General features: G+C 43.8%; 1 protein-coding gene across 5 annotated transcripts in view; it reads right to left on the reverse strand.

The window, feature by feature from the left end:
- RHBDD1 (rhomboid domain containing 1) overlaps window positions 1-20999 on the reverse strand; it is an 85185-nt gene that overhangs the window by 18712 nt on the left and 45474 nt on the right. The gene's annotated exons all lie outside the window — the stretch shown is intronic.

Genomic DNA, 20999 nt, shown 5'->3' on the forward strand with positions numbered 1-20999 from the left:
ACTCCTACCTTTGGGGGTACGGGGGAGAGAGAAAGGCCTCCTTAATCAAACCTTTTTAATCTACACACACAAAACTGGATTACGTTTGATTCTAGGTGTGGTCTGAAGATTCAGAGATCCTTATTTTAACCAAAACCTGGTTGCCTGTACCTAATGAATAAATAAGAAGCAATTATGTAGAAATTTATATCTTCGTAGCACTTCACAAACATGCAGCAGTAATCAGAGCATGCAATTTTGATGCTGTTGTTTTAAAAGTTTCTTGCTGTATTCATAACCCATTTTAAAATATTTTTACAACAGATTTTGTTATCAGTCCCATTTTCTTTGGGAATATAGACTCCCCACAAGAAGGGAAACATCCAAAAGGAAGCTGAACTGGCAAGTCACTTTAAAAACATGTGCTCTCACTTTAAAATTACAGTAAGAAAAAGTAGTAATTAATGCACATTTTAATATACAGTCTGCAAATTCAAATAAACATCTCCTGTGTCAGTACTATATTTACACTTTTTCCATCAGCAAACGTAGCACATTGTATGATAACATCTACTGCAGTGAAAGAATACTTCTTTTACTCAGGTTTACCATCTGTGATTCAGACACATTAATCAGAATGCAGGGATATATATGTCATAGCCAATAGCTTGTTTTTTAAAGATTCCATTAAAGGAACATGAAGATAACCCATTAGGCCATCAATCTGAGAACATGAAATTATATTCTAAACGATGTTTCAATGTCAAAAATGTTTTAATGTTTTCCTCTTTCATAATGTCTCAATGTAATGCTAACTACGATCACATTATTGCTTCTCCACTGAGCGAAATGAGCCCCTACATTCAACTTGATGACATTACTATGTGTGTCCTTATGTAACACGATAGCTTTGGAACCATCCAACCTATTTCAAAATTTTGGGGAACGTTCTAGAAATCAATGGGAAGGACCCTCTTTATTTTGAGGAAAATCAGAAAACCAGAGTGTGAAAATGTGGGACACAGTCCCTGTATCTGCTTAGCACACCCATCATTTGTAACTAGCTCTGTAATTACTCTAGAACAGAGAACCAGCTGATAGCAGCCATTAATGCCTTTCAGTGTAATACACAACCCCTATCTCAGCTCTGCCCCCTGGAGTTTAAAATGCTGACACCTAGAATGAATTATTTCCAAAGATAGAAAGAGAAAAAATAGTAGCAGGGATATCCAGAAAGAGGAGAAAGCAAAGGAGGCTTCAATTTCTTCCTCATAGAGTGTTGCCTCCCCAAAGCCTGATCTATGGGGTGTGTGAGAGAGCCAGTGAACACCAACCATCTGTCCATCACTTCCAATCTGGGACGATAAAAGGCACTTTGGGGTGGTGAAAAAAAGTTGAGCCCTGGCATAGGGGAGGAGTATGGGGGACCATGATATGGGTAAGACAGAGTATAAGCCGAGGTGCAAGTCACCGGAAAACATGCCCACAGTAGTTTGTGTAGCATTTGATAAATACACAGAATGAAGTACCAACACCACAATTATCTCGTGCTGGAAAACCAGAAATGTAGCTTGCTCTCAAAGCCAGCTTCCTCTGCTTTGGGCTTGGGCTGTGACCATTCATAAGTCACAGGGAAGAGGGAGGGTCTCACATTATCAAAAAGTATTTGTTGATGTCTGACAACATGAACTCACAGCTGGTTACACATATGTAACCCTTTCAAGGATCCAAACATTTGAGGGGAATTATGTTGGACCCTAGGTTCAATTATCAACAGATACAAAATATAAAAAATATGAAACGGATAAACAATGAACAGAAGATAATGAGTACCCTGTAAAAGTGCCAGATGTTACTGTCTATCCATAGAATCTATAGAGTCTCACTGTTTGTTATTTTAAAAAAAAACTGGAAAAGATATTTGTACTTACAAATTTGAACAACACACAGACTTCAGTCTACATAAGCTGAAGTGAGGATGGAGGCATGCAAGGACTACCTGGTAAATGCAATGAGCTTGGCCTACAGAAGCAAATCACGCAACCCTCTAGTGATTAAATTCCCATCTGCAGCTAACAAATTGCTTTGACCATATAAATAAAATCTTTGTAAACAAGATAGATTTAATTGCAAAAGTACAACTTGAAAGTCCTGACTGCTGTTAGCTGCATTTTGGAGAAGTCTTAAAATATCATTATATTTAAAAAAAAATTAGAACGGATTTTTAATTGGATTTTTTATTTACATTAAATACAGGTTTATTCTGAAAAAATAAGCCTATTTAAATGTAACATTATGAAAATGTATGTAAAGATCTAAACTATAATCTATTAGAATCTTTTAAATTAATTTAAAAAAGAATATTCGAACAATATTTGTTTGCTGAAGTTTTAAAGAAAGTCATACCACTGAAATGGTGGAAGTCACTGGGTAAACACCTGAAAACACATTTTGTTGAAGAATAGTGCTAAACCAGGTGCAGAGAATACTTGTCATTTCAATATACTCATCTAGTTCAGTTCAATAATTCATTCATTAGAATTGAGAGAAAAAATAAGAGTTGAAGAAGCAGGAAAACATGTTCTCTCTTCCAATCTACGAATAAAAATGAAGTGTGAGGGGATGAGAGCTACTAATTCTAAAATCTTGAAGGACACTGCCAGGAAACAGGGCCTGCAGCAGAGTCAGTCTCTTGGCCCTGGTCTACACTAGGACTTTAGGTCGAATTTAGCAGCGTTAAATCGATGTAAACCTGCACCCGTCCACACAATGAAGCCCTTTATTTCGACTTAAAGGGCTCTTAAAATCTATTTCCTTACTCCACCCCTGACAAGTGGATTAGCGCTTAAATCGACGTCGCCGGCTCGAATTTGGGGTACTGTGGACACAATTCGATGGTATTGGCCTCCGGGAGCTATCCCAGAGTGCTCCATTATGACCGCTCTGGACAGCACTCTCAACTCAGATGCACTGGCCAGGTAGACAGGAAAAGAACCGCGAACTTTTGAATCTCATTTCCTGTTTGGCCAGCGTGGCAAGCTGCAGGTGACCATGCAGAGCTCATCAGCACAGGTGACCATGATGGAGTCCCAGAATCGCAAAAGAGCTCCAGCATGGACCGAACGGGAGGTACGGGATCTGATCGCTGTTTGGGGAGAGGAATCCGTGCTATCAGAACTCCGTTCCAGTTTTCGAAATGCCAAAACCTTTGTCAAAATCTCCCAGGGCATGAAGGACAGAGGCCATAACAGGGACCCGAAGCAGTGCCGCGTGAAACTGAAGGAGCTGAGGCAAGCCTACCAGAAAACCAGAGAGGCTAACGGCCGCTCTGGGTCAGAGCCCCAAACATGCCGCTTCTATGATGAGCTGCATGCCATTTTAGGGGGTTCAGCCACCACTACCCCAGCCGTGTTGTTTGACTCCTTCAATGGAGATGGAGGCAATTCGGAAGCAGGTTTTGGGGACGAAGAAGATGATGATGAGGAGGAGGTTGTAGATAGCTCACAGCAAGCAAGCGGAGAAACTGGTTTTCCCGACAGCCAGGAACTGTTTCTCACCCTAGACCTGGAGCCAGTACCCCCCGAACCCACCCAAGGCTGCCTCCTGGACCCAGCAGGCGGAGAAGGGACCTCTGGTGAGTGTACCTTTTAAAATACTATACATGGTTTAAAAGCAAGCATGTGAAAGGATTACTTTGCCCTGGCATTTGCGGTTCTCCTAGATGTAGTCCTAAAGCCTTTGCAAAAGGTTTCTGTGGAGGGCAGCCTTATTGCGTCCTTCATGGTAGGACACTTTACCACTCCAGGCCAGTAACACGTACTCGGGAATCATTGTAGAACAAAGCATTGCAGTGTATGTTTGCTGGCATTCAAACAACATCCGTTCTTTATCTCTCTGTGTTATCCTCAGGAGAGTGAGATATAATTCATGGTCACCTGGTTGAAATAGAGTGCTTTTCTTCAGGGGACACTCAGAGGAGCCCATTCCTGCTGGGATGTTTGCCTGTGGCTAAACAGAAATGTTCCCCGCTGTTAGCCACAGGGAGGGGGGAAGGTTGAGGGGGTAGTCACGCAGTGGGAGGAGGCAAAATGCGACCTTGTAACGAAAGCACATGTGCTATGTATGTAATGTTAACAGTAAGGTTTACCCTGAAAGAGTGTAGCCACTGTTTTATAAAATGTGTCTTTTTAAATACCGCTGTCCCTTTTTTTTTCTCCACCAGCTGCATGTGTTTCAATGATCACAGGATCTTCTCCTTCCCAGAGGCTAGTGAAGCTTAGAAAGGAAAAAAACGCACTCGTGATGAAATGTTCTCCGAGCTCATGCTGTCCTCCCACACTGACAGAGCACAGACGAATGCGTGGAGGCAAATAATGTCAGAGTGCAGGAAAGCACAAAATGACCAGGAGGAGAGGTGGCGGGCTGAAGACAGGGCTGAAGCTCAAATGTGGCGGCAGCGTGATGAGAGGAGGCAGGATTCAATGCTGAGGCTGCTGCAGGACCAAACCAGTATGCTCCAGTGTATGGTTGAGCTGCAGCAAAGGCAGCTGGAGCACAGACTGCCACTGCAGCCCCTCTGTAACCAACCGCCCTCCTTCCCAAGTTCCATAGCCTCCACACCCAGACGCCCAAGAACGCGGTGGGGGGGCCTCCGGCCAACCAGCCACTCCACCACAGAGGATTGCCCAAAAAAAAGAAGGCTGTCATTCAATAAATTTTAAAGTTGTAAACTTTTAAAGTGCTGTGCGGCATTTTCCTTCCCTCCTCCACCACCCCTCCTGGGCTACCTTGGTAGTCATCCCCCTATTTGTGTGATGAATGAATAAAGAATGCATGAATGTGAAGCAACAATGACTTTATTGCCTCTGCAAGCGGTGATTGAAGGGAGGAGGGGCGGGTGGTTAGCTTACAGGGAAGTAGAGTGAACCAAGGGGCGGGGGTTTCATCAAGGAGAAACAAATAGAACTTTCACACCGTAGCCTGGCCAGTCATGAAACTGGTTTTCAAAGCTTCTCTGATGCGTACCGCGCCCTCCTGTGCTCTTCTAACCGCCCTGGTGTCTGGCTGCGCGTAACCAGCAGCCAGGCGATTTGCCTCAACCTCCCACCCCGCCATAAACGTCTCCCCCTTACTCTCACAGATATTGTGGAGCACACAGCAAGCAGTAATAGCAGTGGGAATATTGGTTTCGCTGAGGTCTAAGCGAGTCAGTAAACTGCGCCAGCGCGCCTTTAAACGTCCAAATGCACATTCTACCACCATTCTGCACTTGCTCAGCCTGTAGTTGAACAGCTCCTGACTACTGTCCAGGCTGCCTGTGTACGGCTTCATGAGCCATGGCATTAAGGGGTAGGCTGGGTCCCCAAGGATACATATAGGCATTTCAACATCCCCAACAGTTATTTTCTGGTCTGGGAATAAAGTCCCTTCCTGCAGCTTTTGAAACAGACCAGAGTTCCTGAAGATGCGAGCATCATGCACCTTTCCCGGCCATCCCACGTTGATGTTGGTGAAACGTCCCTTGTGATCCACCAGAGCTTGCAGCACTATCGAAAAGTACCCCTTGCGGTTTATGTACTCGCGGCTTGGTGCTCCGGTGCCAAGATAGGGATATGGGTTCCGTCTATAGCCCCACCACAGTTAGGGAATCCCATTGCAGCAAAGCCATCCACTAGGACCTGCACATTTCCCAGGGTCACTACCCTTGATATCAGCAGATCTTTGATTGCGTGGGCTACTTGCATCACAGCAGCCCCCACAGTAGATTTGCCCACTCCAAATTGATTCCCAACTGACCGGTAGCTGTCTGGCGTTGCAAGCTTCCACAGGGCTATCGCCACTCGCTTCTCAACTGTGAGGGCTGCTCTCATCTTGGTATTCATGCGCCTCAGGGCAGGGGAAAGCAGGTCACAAAGTTCCATGAAAGTGCCCTTACGCATGCGAAAGTTTCGCAGACACTGGGAATCGTCCCAGACCTGCAACACTATGCGGTCCCACCAGTCTGTGCTTGTTTCCCGAGCCCAGAATCGGCGTTCCACAGCATGAGCCTGCCCCATTAGCACTATGATGCATGCATTGGCAGGGCCCATGCTTTCAGAGAAATCTGTGTCCATGTCCTGATCACTCACGTGACCGCGCTGACGTCGCCTCCTCGCCCGGTATCGCTTTGCCAGGTTCTGGTGCTGCATATACTGCTGGATAATGCGTGTGGTGTTTAATGTGCTCCTAATTGCCAAAGTGAGCTGAGCGGCCTCCATGCTTGCCTTGGTATGGCGTCCACACAGAAAAAAGGCGCGGAACGATTGTCTGCCGTTGCTCTGACGGAGGGGGGGCGACTGACGACACGGTTTACAGGGTTGGCTTCAGGGAGCTAAAATCAACAAAGGGGGTGTCTGTACATCAAGGAGTATTTCAGGCAGGACTTCACGGAGGGTTCCAATAAGAAATGGTGCACCTAAGTTATCGTTCTTGTTGGAACAAGGAGGTTAGCCTGGCCTCTGATTGATACATGGCTAGATTTACCTCACTGCACCTTCTCTGTGAGTGACTGCAGTGTGACCTAGAGGAATGAGTCCCCTAGACAGGAGAGGAGGCAAATGAGTACAAAACAAATCTGGTCTATTTCTTGTTTTGACCCACTCCATCTATCTTTTACATCTTTGGCTGGCAGCAGACGGTGCAGAAGGACTGCATGCCATCCACATCTCATGGCTGCTCGGCAGAAGATGGTACAGTACGACTGCTAGCCATCCTCATCTCTTGCCTGCCTGGCAGAAGATGGTACAATACGACTACTAGCAATCCTCATCTCTTGCCTGCCTGGCAGAAGATGGTACAGTACGACTGCTAGCAGTCCGTATCGCCTGCCCGCTCACCATAAGACGGTTCAATAAGACTGACTGCAGGACTAAAGAGAATGACCTGGTCAAGTCACTCCAAATTTAGTCCCTGCGCCCATGTCTACCCAGGCGCTCCCAGCCGACGTGGCCAGGAGCACCTCGGACATGACGATGACGGCTACCAGTCGGACTGTACCGTCTGCTACCACAAAGCAAGGGGTTGCTGCTACTGTGTAGCAATGCCGTACCGCGTCTGCCAGCACCCAGGAGACATAGGGTGACGGTTACCTGAGCGGGCTCCATGCTTGCCGTGGTATGGTGTCTGCACAGGTAACTCAGGAAAAAAGGCGCGAAATGATTGTCTGCCCTTGCTTTCACGGAGGGAGGGAGGGAACGGGGGCCTGACGATATGTACCCAGAACCAGCCGTGACAATGTTTTAGCCCCATCAGGCATTGGGATCTCAACCCAGAATTCCAATGGGCAGCGGAGACTGCGGGAACTGTGGGATAGCTACCCACAGTGCAACGCTCCGGAAGTCGACTCTAGCCTCAGTACTGTGGAAGCGCTCCGCCGAGTTAATGCACTTAGAGCATTTTCTGTGGGGAGACACACATTCGAATATATAAAACCGATTTCTAAAAAACCGACTTCTATAAATTCGACCTTATTCCGTAGTGTTGACATACCCTTAGATTTGCACTCAGTGCAAATCATTTCAAAACCAGCTCATTATCGGCTCAGTAAAACACATTATCTGTCCTTCATTCTAGATTTCTCTGCAGTTTTCAGTCCCACCATGCCTGCTTGGTCAGATTGTTATTCAGGAACTATGACTATTCTGGTTCCAAAAAGGATTATATCTTAACTATTTTTTTTAATCTTGAATTGAGTTAAGAACTGAGTCCTAGATTGTTTGTCTCCGCATTAGCTTAAGCTTGACTATACAGAACAAGAAAAAATTTAGCAGGATCCCAAAATGAGATTGCACCATCAAGACTAGCTCCAACAGAGATTATCCTCGAATAACTTTTTTATGGTCAGAACAAATTTTCTCTACACAGTATACAAAGTTGTTTGACCTTTGTTTTAGAATATGTATTTTACTGAACGTTAGGAAAAAAGTTTTCCAAATTTTTTTCAACATAGTTCATTTAGTAAAAAGCAAACTTGTTCATTTGTTACAGGTTTGTCCACCATGGAAGAGAAGCAATGATCTTGGTGGGAATTGTCACTCTGGTATTTATGTAGTCTCTGTCTGGTGAGTAAATGGACTGGAGCCAGGCTTGTAGGACATGTTGCAAGGATGCCACAAGACGTTCCAGCGAATGCCGTTCTCCGGGTGGCTTATAACATCTGGGATAAAATTCCACCAACCAAGGAGCGGAGGTGGCCCAGAGGCAGACTCCCTATTATATGGGTTCATCAAGTCTGTTCCGATGTTGGACTTTAAGGCCTTCAAGCCTTTGCGGTTGCGCAGGAACAAACCAAATGGTGAACGATCGCTACAGCCAAATGTCGAGTGGAGGAGGAGCAGGAGCAGGGGGAGGAAGGGGCTTGTAGGCAATGTAGGTGAATTCTGGTGAACAGGCTGTAACATGATGCTATGTGGCCTACAAGGGAAAGCCAGACCCTGACGTGGTTTGTGGACAGAAAGTGACTTGTCTTATCAATCTGTTCATAGTCTGGAGCACGAGGAGAACAACGGTGCACATATAGACCAATGGACACTACTTGCTAGAAATCTCTGAACTCAGGCGCATGGTGCACATGTGTACTCATGAGTGGAATACACACAGGGTCCAGCACTTGAAGATGAAAACAACGTTATTTAGCTGTTCTGTAACTTGTTCTTCTTGATAAATTGTACATTCCACTTCATGTGTGGGCAAATCCACTGCACCAAAGTCAGAGACTGTCCCCTCATGACAGTGCATGCACCCTTTGCTGCCTTGTTCTGCTGCATGATGGCAAAAAGGGTGAAGCTGCCTCAGAACCCTCTCAGTTCCTTCTTACCAGTCAGACCTAGATATAGAGGGGAAGGAGGATAGGTTGTGCAATGGACGTGTGCAACAAATCTTGAAGAACAGTTAAGATTAGAAACCATTTTTTCTTTGAGTGATTTCACATGTCCATTCCATTTCAGGAACACTGATGGAACTAATTGATAGGCCTTCTTGTTTCTAGTAGAACAAGTAATCCAAAACATGTTGGATAGAGACCTGACCTGGCAAAACACCCTTTCTGCTTTGACCATAAAGAGAATCATTTCCACTTCAAACGGGTGAGCATATCTAGTAGATGCCTTTCTGCTATTCATGAGAACTTTTTTCATATTGCCCAAACACACGGCTTCTTGAGGCATTAACCGAGGAGCATCCAGGCCATAAAATGGAGAGCAGCTAAGTTGAGATGTAGCAAGCAACTGTGGTCCTAGGAGATCAGGTCAGACTCTGGAGACAGCATCAAAGAAGCCATGGCTCAGAACAGCAGCAGACTGGAGAACCAATGCTGGTGAGACCATGCCGGCGTTATGAGGATCATGCGAGCATGAACCTTCTGGAACTTGACCAACAGAAGGAGTAGAATGGGAGAGTAGGCATACAGCAGTTTGTCTTTCCAAAACAGCAGGGAAGCATCCATCAGAGATACCTGACTGTGACATGCCCAACAAAAGAGCTGGCACTTTCTGTTGAGACCAGTAGCAAAGAGGTCTATGTGATGGATCCCTGCAGCTGTTCTGAACATCAGGAAGGTGGAAGACTAAGATGTATTGTATTGGTGATACAAAAGTGCCAAAGATGTATTGCCACTTGACAGAGATGATCTGGTCTGGCCCCTCCCTACCTGTTCATGAAGAACATTTCAGCATTGTTGTCCATTAGGACTTGTCTCTTTCTTTTGCTGTGAAGGGCCAGAAGAATAGCCTTCAACTCCCTGCATGTTTATGTGGAGATCCAGATACTGTTGAGACAATTGACCTTGAGTTCATAGGTTTCCTAGGTCATCTCCCCAATTTAGAGAGGAAGCACCTGTAATTAGAGTCAATGTGGGTAAGGGAAGGGTGAAGGGAACTCCCATACATACATTGGCTGGATCCAATGAGGCTACTATTCTTGCAGGAACTCAAATCAGTATGTCCAGTGGGTGCCGAGCCCCAGAGTACACTGACTTTAACCTTTTCTGCGATGAAGTCTGGCATGCCAAACCATATACATACAGGAGCCCAAGTTGTCTCAGTAGTCTTAGACAATTTCTTACTGTTGTGAGCAGATGGCTTTTGAGATCTATATGAGTTTTAACATCTGGAATCCAGCTTGAGGCAGGAACACCCTGGCTACTGTAGAATCCAGGATTGCCCCTATAAATTCTATTCTCTGAACTGGAGAGAACACTGACTTTTCCTCATTGATCAAAAGACCCAGAATACTGAAAAGGGATCAGATCCTGCGTAGACTGAGTTCTACTTAAAGCTTGGATTGACCTTTTACCAGCGAGTTGTCCAAGTAAGAAAATACGTGCACTCATATCTTCTTTAGGAATGCAGCCACTACTCCCATACATTTTGTGAATACTCAAGGGGAAGCACACAGATCGAAGGGCAAGACCAGAAACTGATAATGGATGTTGTTGACTGGAAATTTTAGGAATCTCTTGTGGCTTTGATGGATTGCCACAAGAAAATATGCATCTGTCAAGCTGAGGACAGCATATCAGTCCCCCCCAGATCCTTGACGCACAAGTGAACATGTGAAACCTTATTTTCTTTATATAATTGTTCAAATTTCACTAGCCCAGGATGGATCTGATACTTTCTTTTGCCTTTGTCTTCTCTAGCAGAGCCACGTCTCAGCTCCTTCAATGAAAGCTCCTATCTTTTGTGCTTCTTTCTCAGCACCAGAGAAGAGAATTGGTACCAATGTTCAGAAGCACTATCCAAAGCATTATCCTCACTGATGCCGAAGTACCTGGTGCCCAACCCAAGCAGGAAGGTTCAGAAGGCAGATGCAGGACAGCCTTTATGGGACTGTGGTGCAGTCTCGTATCCCTGTCCTTCTTTGTCCAGTGTTTGAAGTCCCTGCAAATCTGGCAGTAGTCTCGCATGTCACCCTCAGTGAGGCATTTTAGGCAGGGTCATGCTCCAGCACAGATTTCTTGCAGCCAGCACACAGCTTAAAATTCAGAGACCAACTCATACCCTGGTACCAGATGTTGATACCCCATAAATAAGAGGGTCCCACACAATACAACAAAAAGATCCTATATTAATCTAACAGTAACAAATACTACTAATTAACTATTTACAGAAACAGAAGATAAATTGCCTGTGAAGGGAGAAACTTGCAGAAGCAAATTAATGTGCTCTGACTACTGATCACAGGCCGTCAGAACAAATGGAGGGAGATCTGGGGCAGCTGCACCCATCATACCATCACGCAGCAACATGAGGCAGTGGAGAATGTATAAATTGCCCCAACAGGTACTGCATTAAGGGGAAAATCTCCAACTCTGGGCAACACACATCTGAAGTGGAATGGGCATGCGCAAATCACTTGTACTAGAAACTGAATGCCTGTACACAAATTAAAACAGGTTGATATTTATTCACCAAACTAGAAGACCAAGGTATTAAAAAGCCTAGCTTCTGTTAGTCAGAAAAACAGCAAGGTCAGTGTAAGACAGTGGTTTTCATACTTTTTTCATTTGTGGAGCCCTAAAAAATTTCAAATGGAAGTGTGGCCCTTTTGGAAATCTTAGACATACAGTAAAACCTCAGAGTTACGAACACCAGAGTTATGAACTGACCAGTCCACTACACACCTCATTTGGAACTGGAAGTACAGAATCAGGCACAAGCTGAGGCAAAAAAAGTGCAAACAGGAGTTCACTACTGTGTTAAACATAAATGACTAAAAAAATAAAGGGAAAGCAGCATTTTTCTTCTGCATATTAAAGTTTCAAAGCTGTATTAAGTCAAGGTTCAGTTGTAAACTTTTGAAAGAAGAACCATAACGTTTTGTTCAGAGATACAAACATTTCAGAGTTACAACGTCCATTCCCGAGGTGTTCATAACTCAGATTTTACTGTAGTCTGTGGACCGCAGGGTCCGCAGACCACAGGTTGAAAACCACTGGAGTAACAGTCATTTGTGCTGTATAAAGGAGTTTGAACATCTGAAAATGCAAGGAATTTTTCTTTTTAGTGAAACATTGTGAAAATTAGAAATGGAGATGTTCAGGTCAAATACACGCTCTGCAGAGATGTGGCTGCAGAAAAATTATACAGTGAGGTGGCCACAAAATCAGCACAAAACAGAAACAAAAAGCCAGAATGTTTTATTTTCACAGTATAAAACTTAAAGATAGAGGATGTTACTGTCATCACAAATTGTTATTTTAAAATGTCACATAAGAGTCAGATTTCTATTTATGAGGACTTATTACATACCAATCCTTTTCTATGCTGTATTTGAAGAAATCTATGATTTAGGTTTATGACCAATACAGTAACTCCCCACTTAACGTCCTCTCGCTTAACATTGTTTCGATCTTACGTCCCTGCTCAATTACAGAACATGCTCCATTTAAAGTTGTGCAATGCTTCACTATAACGTCATTTGGCTGCCTGCTTTGTCCACAGCAGGCAGCCCTGCATCAGCTCCCCTACATCCTCCCGCCCCCAGAGCTGCCCGCCCGCCGGCAGATCCCGCGGATCAGCACCTTCCCCCTTCTCCCCCCACCTCCTACCTGCGGCAATCAGCTGGCTTGCGGCATTCAGGAGGGAGTGGGGGAGGAGTGAGGACTCGGCATGCAGGCTCCCCCTCCTTCCTGAACGCCGCAAACCAACTGACTGCTGTGGGTGGGAGGGAGGTGGGAGACCGTGCACCGAGTCCTTGCTCCTCCCCACTCTCTCCTAAATGCTGCAAGCCAGCTGATTGCTGTGGGCAGGAGGGAGGGGGAGGAGCGAGGACTCGGCATGCCGGCTCCCTCTCCCTCCCCTGCCTCCCGAATGCCGCAAACCAACTGACTGCCGTGGGCGGGAGGGAGGGGGGAGGTAGTGCAGTGAGTCCTTGCTCCTCCCTCTCCCCTCCTTCCTGCCCCCTGAATGCCGCAAGCCAGCTGATTGCCATGGGCAGGAGGGAGGGCGGAGGAACAAGGATGCGGTGCGCCTTCCCCATCCCTCCCCTGCCTCCTGCCCGCGGCAATCAGCTGGCTTACAGTGTTCAGGGGGCAGGGGAGGGAGGGGGAACCTGCACTCAGTGTCCTCACTCCTCCCATCTCCCTCCTGCCTCCTGAACGCTGCAAGCCAGCTGATTGCCGCTGGCAGGAGGCAGGGGAGAGGAGCGAGGACGCGGCACGCGGAGTAAAGGGGGAAGAGGGGGAGGAAGAAGAGGTGGGTTAAGGGTAGGGGTTTGGGGGAAAGAGTGTGGTGGGCGGGCCGAGGGTTGAGCCCCCCGCCCCTGGTGCTTACAGAATAGGGGAAGCTGCTGCTCAGTGTGCTTCTCCTAGCCTACAGCACCTTCAGCCTCCTTTCCTGCCTCATTGTCTCCAGTGCCAGTGGGCTGTGCCTGTGTGGGGTAAGGCGGGAGCACCTCCCAACTATAGTACTGTACTGTACGGCAATAAAAATTTCCCTGGTACCTAACCCCCACTATTTACATTCATTCTTATGGGAAAATTGGATTTGCTTAACATCGTTTCACTTAAAGTCACATTTTTCAGGTACATAACTACAACGTTAAGTGAGGACTTACTGTATAAAGTTACAATAATGATAATAAATGGAAATAAAATGCAAGAATCAAGCACCTAAAAACAACATAAAAAGTAATCTCTGACAATCTTTAGGACAATATACAACGGATATCATTTTAAGTTATTGAGACTATAGCCATTCTAAAATTAGTAACATGAACAATCTACACTGTGGTTTCTATTACGGAATACGCCTAAGCATTGCATGTCAGTTTGATAATGCAGATTAAAACAGATATATACAAAAATAGAATACCCTTTTAAAATCTCAGATAAATAAACCTAGCATTCATTTTGTAGCAATAAACATGCTTTGTTTTTGTTCTAGAAATTTCTAATACTGTAGTCCTAGAAAATACTATGTATAGGGTGGTGGGATACCAACACAGAGCCTATACAAAGGGACCAAAATTCTAGATCTTTACTCAGTATTCCTGGACCTAAAATCCTGATAGACTTATTTCTCCAACTAATAGGACATTAACTGCAGCACCACCTTTCAGCCAAACTGCAGAGCAATTATAACAGCAGCAGAAGCTGAGGTGTCGCAACTGCAGCAGGAGAGAGAAAAATAAAGATATAGAAATTAAGGTAGCTCTAAATTTAGATTAAGTGGTACCTGTCTTTACATATATCTATCCATCTGTTTCCAATTATATGATTTAATTTTTACTCGTATAAGTGGCTGTTTCACCATCCATGTAATTGTAAACAGCAGAGAATTACATGCTTTTAGGACATGTACATCCTTTGAAAGGGCAGTGCTCATTCAGGCTCATTATTCTTCAAGTTAATTGACAGAGAAAAATATCTTAATTGCTCATTATCACTTTAAATGTACTCAGTGTCTTGTGTCAGGGTCTAAGGAGACTTACAGAGCATGCAGCTGCATATTACTGATTTTGGAACGGAAATCACTCCGCTTACATAGGCAGGTAACAGGAATGTTTACATTTTAAGAAAACTTCTTTTTTAAATACTGTAAGTTTTGATCTTTAAACAGCTTTAATTCTTCAAATTTAATGGTAGATTAAATAATAAATATTATTATTAAATAATAAAAATGAAGAAAATGTTTACAATGAAATACCCATCACTAAAGCTTTTGTCAACCCCAAAAAATCCATATAATGTTTAATGCTACAATATAGTGCTGTGTATTTGCTTTCTTTAGTTTGTTTTTAACTCCAGAAAGAAGAATGCAGTAGCTGCTTTTGTGATTTTCTGGTAATTAGAACATTATAGTGATTAGTTGAATATCGGTGCTGTAATAAAATATCAAAGCAAAAACAAACTACAACAATATATAAAGGCTTAAGAGTTGTTGTATTGGATCAACTTCTGTGGATGAGACACAAGCTTTCAAGCTTAGACAGAGTTCTTCCTTAGGTCCTGACCAAGCCAATACAAGATATTACCTCATCCAACTCATCTCTTTAATATCTTGGGACCAACATGGCTATAACAACAATATATATATACACACACACTTGGCAGGATTCCATTTAATCTTATAGATATTGGTCAACAGGAGTACTCCTTTTCTTTTAACTGACTCACTGAAACTGATAAAAAAAATAGCCATCGGTAACAGTCAGCATGTGTAGCCTCCCTCCACACCTTCCACCCACATCAGTGCCTCTCAAACTTTCTTTTTTACTGGTGACCCCTTTCACATAGCAAGTCTCTGAGTGCAACCCCCCTTACAAATTAAAAACACTTTTTAATATATGTAATACCATTATAAATGCTGGAGGCAAAGCAGGGTTTGGGGTGGAGGTTGACAGCTTGTGACCCCCCATGTAATAACCTCGTGACCCTCTGAGGGATCCCGACCCCCAGTTTGAGAACCCCTGCCCTACATGGATCGGTTGTGCCCTGCCCTGAGGAAGCACAAGGAGCCCTCCGTAGCCCTGCTGCCATGGGGATGAGGGAGCAGGGCTGTCCAAGCAGGGTTGCAGAAGGCTCCCTGCACTGCTGAGACAATCGATCGCTGCAGGCACAAGATGTGGAGAAGACAGTTGTCCTCATGAGCAGAGGAGAGACCCCTGGCCAGGACTGCAAGGAGGATGACAACAAGCCCCTGGATGGGGGAAGAGGTCACCCCACTGCTGAACAGCTCCATCCTGGGCAGAAGCCATTCAGCAGTGGGGTGGGCCTCCTCTGCTTTGCCCTGCCAGGACCGCAGCCTTCCTCACACCTTGCACCTGCACTGATCCGATGTCACCAGTCCCGCACACCTGCAGGGAGCCCTTTGTCACAGCCTTGCTCCCTCGCTCACCAGCCAGGAGTGCAGGGGCCATCCTCAGGCAGAGGAGTGGCCTCCCATGCAGCCAGGGGCTCATCCTCCATAGAATCCTGGCCAGGGGTTTCTATGGTGCGTGGCCAAGACCATAGCTTTCCCAATGCTTTATGCATGGGTGTCTTGGGCCCCTTGGCCGCACAGGGAGCTCCCTGCACCCCAAGTGTCAGCTGTGCCCTAATCCTAACATTTACCCTATCCCCGCTTAATTTCCCCTGCTGTAACAATAGTTACAATCAATTATTTTAAAAAAATCAGTGTTGTTGAAATTGCAAAAAAAAATCAAATTCTACCAAACCTACATATAGACCCTCTTTTTTAAATTAAAGATTTATGATCAGATACTGCCACATTTACTCAAATTAAATAATACCTTACTTTGAGAATAACCTCTGATTTTAACAGAACTACTTGAAGAGTAAGATGTTACTGAATATAAGGATATCAGACTCTGGTCCTTTATGTGGGAGGGAGGTGCAGAGATACATGGGGACAGGGGGAGGGGGTTCAGGACCACATGGGGAAGGGAGAGGAGGGGTAGCTGAGTGGGGGTGCAGGGACACATGGGAACAGGGGAGAAGGAGTGCAGGGACATACTGGGACGGGGCAGATGTGCCTGACTGATAGGAAGAGGCTAGGGGTCAGCCAGGGTCTGCATGGGGGAGGTTCCTTCCCCCCAACCCAAAAAAACACCTGTTCCATATTTCTCCCACCTACACCCAACAACCCTCCAAGTGCACTCCCAGGCGCCTTCCCAGCAATTACTTCCCTCTCCCTCAGCTCCTCCATTATCTCTGATTCCCGAAGCCTTTGCATTGCTTCTGAGGGGTCCAGGAAATATGTTTCCACATTGTAGTTTAAATGAATTATTACTCAAAGTTCTGTATTAATATGCCTAGTAAGGAATCTGTCAAAAAACATTTTCTGAACCTTTTTTGATGTCTGTATTGTTACAGACATACTTGTTGATAGGTATTTGAAAGAAATTACCAAAATAATTGAAACTGGTGAGATTATATTGTGTTATTTTGACATATGAATTCTGCAGAATTTTTAATTTTTTGGCACAGAATTCCCCCAGGAATATTGCTTACGGGAAAAGTAATATTTGTCCTCTAACATATATTAAGTAACTACTTTTATCTGTAGCTAATCAAGAATGCCAAAATTAGATATCAGATTACAATGGTTCTCTAATTCTGTTTCTGGAAGATGAACTGTTCATGTCTTCACATGTGGAACGGAATGAAAACAGTTATCAAATGATGTGGTTGTTTTTTCCACACAAATCGATCCGTCTGATAATTTCCACCAAAATCTTTAAAAAAATAAGCAGTTGTGTAGGTAGGTGTCTGTAAAAAGACCAAGTTGACTGAAGAGTCACACAAATTCTAAATGCGACACTATTCAGCTATCATACTAGGTGAAGCAAACCACAATCACAAGTTGCTACACATGTCAAATGTTTCTGGCATGAGTAAAAATATAAACTTGCAGGCATAAAGATAAGAAGGGCAAAATATTATGAATACGCTAGCTGTAGATTGTGCCAGAACACAAAAAGATTAATTATTCGTTAGGAGGCAGAAGGAAGGTGCTGACCTATCATCATCAAGTGGCATCCTCCATTCATTCAAAGATGGATATGACATTTATCCAATCCTTTGTTTCTCGAGTCTTTCACTTGGGTTCAGTTCCCTCAAGGCCTGTGTAGCATATGCATACAAACCCAAAGCTGCTGACAAGAGAGAATAAATTCATAGAAGTGCATTCAGAATACCTACAATTTGTAGCCCTCAATATCTTCTGCATGTAAAAACTGCTTGGACTAGAACTGTTCTGATTATAAACATTTTTCCCAGCCTGCCTCAAATACAGTGCTTATAATAATAGTCTGGCTCTGGAAACTACACTAGCTGCTCTAAAAGGGCCAATTTCATAAAACTGAAAACAATTATTGGGAGAAGAATTAAAACAGAAAAAAGTGAATGCTAACAGGAAACCATTTTAAAATATTTTACTAGATGCCCAAAATGCCATAATTCCACAAATGAGAAAAAAAGGTCAGACTGTGGAACTTTTCAATAAGTGTTGGAACACTGGGAAAGTTCCAGAGCCTGGAAGAAAGCTAGTGCTCTGCCTATATTTAAAGGGGTAAAAAGGACAACAGAGCTAATTATAGGTCCTATCAGCCTGACATGAACTCTGAGGAAAACAATGGAATGGCTGATCTGAGACTTGACTGATAAAGAATTAAAGGAGGATAATATTATTAATTCCAGTCAGCATAGGTTTATGAAAAACACATCTTGTCAAACTGATCTTATATCTTTTTGGGGTAAGATTACGAATAGAGTTGATAAAGGTAATACTGTTGATATTTAGATTTCTGTCAGGCATTCAAGTTGATACTGTATGGCATTTTGATTAAGATACCAGAACAATATAAAATCAGCATGGCACATGCTAAAATAGATTAAAGGTTGGCTAACTGATAGGTTTCAAAATGTAATTTTAATGGGGAATCATCAAGTGGCTGTGTTTCTTGTGAGGTCTTGCAAGGATCAGATCTCAGCCCTATGGTTTCTAATATTTTTATCCATGACCCAGGAGAAAACAAAATCACCACTGACAAAAGTGATATATGTCATCATGTGCCAGCAATGCCCCTTTGCAATGTATATTGGCCAAACTGGACAGTCTCTACGCAAAACAATAAAAGGACACAAATCTGACATCAAGAATTATAACATTCAAAAACAAGTGGGAGAATACTTCAATCTCCCTGGACACTCAATAACAGACTTAAAAGTGACAATTCTTCAGCAAAAAAACTGCAAAAACAGACTCCAATGAGAAACTGCAGAACTGGAATTAATTTGCAAACTGGACACCATCAAATTAGGCCTAAATAAAGACTGGGAGTGGATGGGTCACTACAAAAACTAATTCCCCCCTGCTGATACTCACACCTTCTTGTTACCTGTTTGAAATGGGCATCACGATTACATTGAGTCCGGTGGCACCTTAAAGACTAACAGATTTTTTGAGGCATAAACTTTCGTGGGTAAAAAAACCATTGTGGATTTTTTACCCACAAAAGTTTATGCCCAAATAAATCTGTTAGCCTTTAAGGTGCCACCGGACTCCTTGCTGTTTTTGTGGATACAGACTAACACAGCTACCCTCTGAAACTTGATTACACTGGCCTCATTAGCGCTACAAAAGTGATTTCCACCCCTTCTTGTCAACTGTTGAGAATAGCCCACTTCCAACTTAATTGAATTGGCTCATTAGCACTGTCCCCCACTTGGTAAGGCAACTCCCATCTTTTCATATGCTGCATAGTTATACCTCTCTACTATATTTTCCACTCCATGCATCTGATGAAGTGGGTTTTAGCCCACAAAAACTTATGCCCAAATAAATTTGTTAGTCTCTGAGGTGCCAGAAGGACTCCTCGTTGTTTTTCCTGATACAGACTAACATGGCTACCGCTCTGAAAACTGACAAAAATTTGTAGGTGACACAAAAATTGGGGGAGTAGTAAACCAAAGAGGACAGGTCACTGATTCAGAGTGATCTGAATCACATGGTAAACTGGGAATGAGCCAATCATATTTGTTAATAGGCCAAGTATAAGGTTATACATCTATGAACAATGAATAAGGCTACGATTTAATCATGGGTATTTTTAATAAAAGTCATGGACAGATCATGAGCCACTCCAGCAGCAGCCAGTCCTTACTTACAGACTGCCCCCCAACCTTAAGCAAATACTCACCAGAAACCACACACCACACAACACACACACTAACCCAGGAACCTATCCTTGCAACAAAGCCCATTGCCAACTCTGTCCACATATCTATTCAGGGGACACCATCACAGGACCTAATCACATCAGCCACACTATCAGACGCTCGTTCACCTGCACATCTACCAATGTGACATATGCCATCATGTGCCAGCAATGCCCCTCTGCCATGTACATTGGTCAAACTGGACAGTCTCTACGTAAAAGAATAAATGGACACAAATCAGATGTCAAGAATCATAACATTCAAAAACCAGTCGGAGAACACTTCAATCTCCCTGGTCACTCAATTAGAGACCTAAAAGTGACAATTCAACAAAAAAAGAAACTTCAGACTCCAACGAGAGACTGCTGAATTGGAATTAATTTGCAAACTGGACACCATTAAATTAGACTTGAATAAAGACTGGGAGTGGATGTGTCATTACACAAAGTAAACTATTTCCCCATGCTTATTTCCCCCCCTACTGTTACTCACACCTTCTTGTCAACTGTTGGAAATGGCCTTGATTATCACTACAAAAGTTTTTTTTCTCCTGTTGATAATAACTCACCTTAATTGATCACTTTCGTTATAGTGTGTATGGCAACACCCATTTTTTCATGTTCTTTGTGTATATATATATCTTCCTACTGTACTTTCCACTGCATGCATCTGATGAAATGGGTTTTAGCCCATGAAAGCTTATGCTCAAATAAATTTGTTAGTCTCTAAGGTGCCACAACTCTGACATTATAATCAAAAACATTGACAAAGGAGGTGCTGTAGTCATAATGAATAGGTTGGAGTATGAACGAGAGGCTACTTGGCAACTCTGTGACACCACATTCTACAGGCCATTACCCTCTGATCCCACTCAGGGGTATCAAAAGAAACTGCAACATCTGCTCAAGAAACTCCCTGAAGAAGCACATGAACAAATCTACACAGACACACCCGTAAAGTCCCGACCAGAGGGGTATTCTGTCTGCTACCCAAGATCCATAAACCTGGAAATTCTGGATGCCCCATCATCTCAGGCATTGGCACCCTGACAGCAGGACTGTCTGGCTATGTGGACTCTTTCCTTAGGCCCTACACTCCCAGCTATCTTCGAGACACAACTGACTTCTCGAGGAAACTACAATCCATTGGTCATCTTCTAGAAAACACCATCCTAACCACTATGGATGCAGAAGTTCTGTCAAGGTTCCTCCCCTACTCTGAACGCTAGGGTACAGATGTGGGGACCTGCATGAAAACCTCCTAAGCTTATCTTTACCAGCTTAGGTCAAAAAGTTCCCCAAGGTACAAAATATTCCACCCT

Source organism: Lepidochelys olivacea (genome assembly GCF_965140295.1).
Source record: "Lepidochelys olivacea isolate rLepOli2 genome assembly, chromosome: 9".
NCBI classification, from domain to species: domain Eukaryota; kingdom Metazoa; phylum Chordata; order Testudines; family Cheloniidae; genus Lepidochelys; species Lepidochelys olivacea.